This window comes from Dromiciops gliroides, chromosome 3 (genome assembly GCF_019393635.1).
Source record: "Dromiciops gliroides isolate mDroGli1 chromosome 3, mDroGli1.pri, whole genome shotgun sequence".
Classification (NCBI taxonomy): Eukaryota; Metazoa; Chordata; class Mammalia; order Microbiotheria; family Microbiotheriidae; genus Dromiciops; species Dromiciops gliroides.
Window position 1 is genome coordinate 170,134,543 of NC_057863.1, and position 6,162 is coordinate 170,140,704.

Below are 6,162 nucleotides of genomic sequence, written 5' to 3' on the forward strand. Positions count from 1 at the left end.
CAGGGTTGTTTGTGAGTATCAAATGAGAGTTAAAGATAAAGTTATTTGCCATCCCCTGCCCTATATAAATAACTATTATCATTAAAACTTATTTTTAAAAGTCCTAAAGAGACAATTAAAGGAACTGGTAGAGTTGTCTTCACCATGAAATCAAAGGCAATAAAAACAGTGATTTCATTGGATAATGTAAAGAATTTATTGTTATTTGAGGTTTTTATGCCTTGGCGAGCACTGGCCTGGGGCTCCGCAAACCGCACGGTGCTCCACCCACTGGTTGTAGCCCTTGCCAGGGCTCTGGCACCTCATGTCATCACCACTCGCTGAAGCCTACATGGGCCTGGCAAAATTATAATGATTGGAAGCCTAGTGAGGGCAGTCATGTGACTGTCAGAGCAGCCATCCCATTGGCTGGGGCTGTGTGGGGTGTTTCTAGGTTTGGGGGAGGAGAATTGGGCATTTGAGGTGGAAGCTGGAAAGCGACAGGTGTTCTGCTGCGTATTTTCAGCTGATTCCTGGGCGGTGTTATTTTTTCAGGTATTATAATTTCCCTTTCCCCATTTTATTTCCTTTCCCTTGATCCTACTGATCCTATTTGTGTTTTGGATTTTTTTTAAAGTTCATTCTTGTTAAAATAAACCTTGTTCTGTTTTGAGGGAGGCTGCCGGTCTCCTTCCTTGCCCCAATATTGTGGCGAGCCACCGTAGCTAGCACTCCCCAATTAAAAATTGGTCCCCACAATACTTAGTAATTAATATTGCAATGCTCATTTAGAACACACACACATGAATTGTAGCATAAGTTATAACATCTGCTACTAGAAGACAAAGACAGAAAAATTTTATGAAGAACATGATAAGACCCTCCATGTTAAACCAAAACACACTTATATGTTCAGTGATTTTTGGAAATTAAAAAGGCTAAAACCTTGTAGGTAATTCAGTAATATTATACATGTATCACAAATCCTTGCTTTGGGAAGATAATCTGGGATTGCTAGAGGTGATAAAAAAATAGTATTACAACAAAGGAAATTTATCTGTATTTTAACCTATAGAAAAATGATGTTACCAATATGGGCATCGTTAACAAATTATAAGATTACTTGACAATGCTGATGTTTTTTTTTTTAATATCAGGAAGGACATAAAACATATTTGCCAATAGTGTTTTACCACTCACAGGAGGGCATCCTTATTATGGTCCAAATTGAACAGTTTCCCTGTAGATAATAAGGTCCTCCAGATGTTCTTGTTACTGGATGGCATCGTGCTGACTATATCAAGTCCCAGAACAGTGAATCGCCTCCTAAATGGTATCTATAATCACTTAAAAGTAGTCTAACCTAACTGTCCAATGGGGGGAAAAAGAGTGAGTGAAGAATGTTGATTGCCCAGATTTTGATATGCATTTGGATGCTCAACCCATATATTTTGGAAAAGCACCATGCATGGACAATGAGCCAGGCCCAGAATGGAACAGGAGAAGAACAGGCTTGATTGCTTTTGGAAAATTATGCAGTGCTTTAACAACTCCAGTCTTTCCCCTGAAGTCAAGACCCATCTTTTAAATCTCAATATTATTCCAGTCATACTTCGTGATTTAGAGTCATGGCATTCTAAAGTCTCCAATGAACTGAAATTATGAGGAGGGCAGAAGAAGCACTGTCTCCAGAGTCATAGGATCTAGATTCAAATTCTAACTCTATCAGTCAATGAACATTTATTAAGTACCCAGCACGTTAGGTATTTTGCTAAGTACAGAGGATGCAAATAAAAAAGATGGGCTCCACTTACCTGTGAGATTTCAAGCAACTTACTTAACCTTGCTGTGCCTCAATTTCCTCATCTGTATAATAAGAGGGTTCCACTAAATCAGAAATTTGTTACTTTTTTGCATCATTAACACTTTTTGCAGTCTGGTGGAGATTTAATTCTTTCTCATTATGATATTTTTAATTGCATCAAATAAAATATATAGGAAACAAATTATACTGATATTCTGTTACCAAATTACTACCAAAAAAAAAAAGTAAAGTAAGCTTATATGTATCATATGTTAAATTCCTTAACTAAATGAACTCAGCTTCATTTCAAGTGTAGATTTACAATCCTATGACATCATTGTAGAGCTGTATCAATAAAAATGTAAATATGCTGGTTGTTATGGGCCTGGGCACCTCATTTGAATGGCCCTGGGTACCCCAGAAGTTTTGTGGGGTAAATCAAAAGAACCTTCTCCTTGAGAAACTAAACCAAAGGACAGACATACCCAAAGAGATAAGCAGCACAGGATGGAGACTCAGCTCACTCCAGGACCACCACCCTTCATTCCAGTCTCTCCCACCCTTGGAGAGATAAGATTAGGTGTGGCTGCTGCCTTTGTGGCATGAGGAGGAGAGAGATGACTTGAGAGATCTGCAGCCACCCCTCACCCAACTCCCCCAGTCACCACCAGTGGGGGATGATCCTCCCCCAATAAGGGAACTTTCCACAGTCAGACTATCACCTCATCAGACAACCATCGGTCCTCTATAAAAGTATCTGCCTGTCTTCTTCTCAAGGAGATAGGTATCTCAGAGCCACACCTCTGTGCCATGCCTTCTCCCCATGAGAAGTCCAAGGATTTCTCTCTTGGTTTCCTTTCCCTAGCACCTAAATAAACTATTATTTTATTCTAATTGGATTTATGTGCAAGAGGGTATAATTCTTTAAAGAGGAATTCCTAAGAACCCCTATCCCAAACCCCTATCTCAAACCCACATCTATTTCCCCATAACACTGGTCATATAGTAAGAATGAGGGGAAAACTTGGCCTACTCATGCTCCATTGGTATTCATGAAATGTCATGAGATCTAAAATAAGGTTACAGCATATTGAGTGGGCCCCACCATGGTGACTTTACAGGAAGACAAAAACAAGAGTTGCACAGGATGAGAAAGCATGAATGATTATTTGCACCAATACAGAGAGTATGCATGTCTTTGAGATTATAAATTGATTGAAGTGACAAAGTCAAGTTTCTAATGGATGAAGAGGTAGAAGGGACTAAAGCTAAAACATGGAAGAGAGTCAACAATGAATAGTGTGTGTTGTTTTCCCCACTTGAATGTGCGTTCCTTGAGAGCAGGGACTGTCGTACTTTTCATTTGTACCCCCAGCACTTGGCAAAGTGCTATGCACAACATAATTGCTTAATAAATCATCAATAAACCTTTCTTAAGCAACTGCTGTGTGTGCCAGGCACTGTACTAAGCACCTGGAATGCAAATAAGAAAAGAAAGAAGACAGTTCTTGCTGTCAGGGAGCTTACAATCTACTCCAGGAAGAAAATACACAAATCGAAACTGAAAGGTAGGAGTTGAGTTGGGAGTCACCTCCAGTCACTGGTAGGGTGAGAGGGAGGAGTGATATTCTTGGAATCTAAAGCAAGCAGAACAACTGGTGGAAAATGAATAGTTTAGCTGGAAAGTTCTTAGCTCTCTATAAAGGAAGGATTTCAGAGATGCTTATTATTCTGCCCCCCCAGTCCTCCAATAAGAGGTGAAAAGTAGTTGGCACTGAGGAAGTGTTAAGTATCAAAGCTGGATCAAACTCTATGATAAGATTTCAGGTGATGAATTTGTCCTGGGGGAAAAATATTTTGTTTTTGTTTTTGTTTTTACAGAGTGGAAAGCAAGTAGAACAGCTTATGGAATGGTTCATTTCAGTCATTCAATCAATCATTCCTCATTAATTCACATTATCAAGAATTGGAATAGTACACCATTATATTATCCCAATAACTATAATTTCTCCTTAACCACTTTTAATGAAAACATGTTTAAAATGTATTGCAAACTTTGCCAGGGTGATAAAATCTAGAGCTGGAAAGGATTTAGAGACTATCTCCAGGGTTTGTTAACCTGGGGGCTCTAAATTGGTTTTGTATGTTTTATTTGATTTTTAATATTTTTATAATGTATTTTGAATTATAATTGGCTTCTTTTGTAAACCAAAGTATTTAATTTTATGATTTAAAAAACCTCAACCTGAAAAAGTGTGTCTAGTCTTTACCAGATTGTCAAAGGGATCTATGATACAAACAATTTTAAGAACACCTGACCACTGAGTTCAAATCTGACCTCAGACACTTACTTAATAGCTGTGTGACCCAGAGCAAGTCAGTTTAACCCCAATTGCCTCAAAAAAAAAAAAAACAACTCCTGATATAATCCAATTTCTTCATTTTTCAGGTAGGGAAACTAAGGCCCAAAAAGATGAAAAGACTTCTTCAAAGTCACACAATTTACTAGAGAGCTTGTATCTGAGCTAGATTTTAGAGACTACTTAAAAATATTTAACTTTTTCTGTGTCATCACTATGAAATGAAATGTTACCGTGAGACCTTCAGGAATCATTGATATGTGTAAGCATATTTTATTTTCTTTATACTAGATAGTCTCAGATAATTTTATTTTTTGTTTGCTTTTTTCTGTCATCCTCCCTCTGTCTTATATGTCTTGCTGATATTATTGTCCTCTGGCCATTACTTATAGGACTCTAAAACCAAGGTTATTAACTTGGCATCAATGGATAGGTTGTAGAGCATCCATGAACTTGTTTTTGGAGTTATTTTGATAAATGCATTTCTACATAATTAGCTTTCTTTGTAATTCTAGATTCTATTTTATCTTATGCATTTAAAAAATATTATTTTGAAAATGGATACATAGGCTTCACCAAATTTCCAGAGGTCCATGACACAAAGAACATTGAGAACCTCAGCTCTAGAAATAGCTCCTTTATTCCCTTCTAATTTGCTACCTCTAATTACTTTAGACTGTGAGAACAGCTAATCAGTTTTGCTGGAATTTGGTCAAAGGTAAATATATGCATGCATGCATATGTACGTGTGTGTATGCATGTGCAGGTACAGGAACATACACATGTGTACATGTACACATATACATAATAAATACATAGGTAGAATCTTAATGATTGCCCATGGGAATTGTCTTCCAAAAAAATACATGAGAGTTTGTATTTCGTGGCATCAATTTGGGGTGCTCAGAGATCCTTTTTGCTTCTTTCTTATTCTTAGCTGTTCTAGAAAGCTAAAGTTTCCAGGTAAGTGAAAAGTTACTGTACTGATTGCAATGACTGTGAAATGCATTTTTGAGATAAAATTATTTTTATTCAAGACAAAATACTTCTTCCTCCTTGACATAAGGCTAATGTGCTAATTTGAAAGATTTACCAGGCCAGAGGTAGGTTCAAACCTCATATATTGCCCATCAACATGTCCCTAAAAATGTCATTTTGTCCCTCCTTGAATTCCTCTCTGTTCTTTTCTTCATTGTTTTTCATTTATTCTCTTTCTCAGAGCAATTACCCCTTCTGTCTTCTGGGTTTAGGTAGCTCCAACCCTGCTTTTCCCCAAAGTATCACAGGAAGCTTAGGTGCTTTAAAAAGCAAAATTTGAAATCAAAGGAGAGGCTTTATCCTGCTGGCAAGGGTGAAAAGACCAAGCAGTGCCCTTTATCCCTTTCCTCAGCAAATGTCCTGGATAGACCCTTTCACTGTTTTCCCAACCTCCCTTTCTCCTGTGCTCCAGCCCAGCAGGAGGTGATTCACTAGGTTTGTCTTGAGCTTATCTGACATCTCAGTCACCACCTGCTGGGATTTTAGAGTGTTCAGAATCTTTAAACAGTTGCAGAGGATGGTCATCAGAAAATTAGATTTCTCAAATGGAAATGAGGTAGCAAGTCTCTGCTCAATAAGTCCTGTGAAAGAGATGTTCATGTTATTGTAAGACCATGTAATTATTTTTTGTTGATTATAAACACCTATGGTCTTGAAATCCCACTCATAGTGGGAGGAGGGCAAGTTGGGGCAATGACTCATTGCCTCGAAGTGAGGATTTCTGTCAGAGAACAAGAACAGTATCCTTTTCCTGTTTGCTCTACAGGAGAGGTTCTTAACATTTATGGTGTCATGGACCCTTTTTTATTTAGAATAACCTTTAAGGGAGCAGCTAGGTGGCATAGTATATAGAGCACCGGCCCTGGAGTCAGGAGTACCTGAGTTCAAATCCAGCCTCAGACACTTAACACTTACTAGCTGTGTGACCCTGGGCAAGTCACTTAACCCCAATTGCCTCACTAAAAAGAAAAAAAAGAATAA